Here is a 360-nt window from a genome sequence, read left to right as displayed (position 1 = left end):
AAGCCGGGGGGCTGGGCGGGGCCAGAAGGGGGGCGGGGGCGGGGCGGAGGGCAGGGCGAGCCTCTCCCGGCGCCCCCGCTTCTGGCTGAGCCTGTCACTCCGCCCGCACCGCAGTTATATAATATAAGTGCGCCTGGTTGACGGGGAAGAGCCAATCAGCGACGGCTCATCTTTGAATTGTCTTTTAATATTTCCAAATCACACCAGAATACATAACGCATTATCACTATGGCGAAATTAGAAAATTCAGAGCAGCCCCTCTTCCGGAACCTAGCGCTTCAAAGCCAACCAACCACCTGTTAACCCATTGGTGCCTCACTTACCTTAAACATTTTTTTCCAAATAAAATTTCAAAGATAA

Source organism: Ursus americanus, chromosome 8 (assembly GCF_024610735.1).
Source record: "Ursus americanus isolate L20-20 chromosome 8, mUrsAme1.1.p, whole genome shotgun sequence".
NCBI lineage: Eukaryota > Metazoa > Chordata > Mammalia > Carnivora > Ursidae > Ursus > Ursus americanus.
This window is presented reverse-complemented; position numbering follows the sequence as displayed.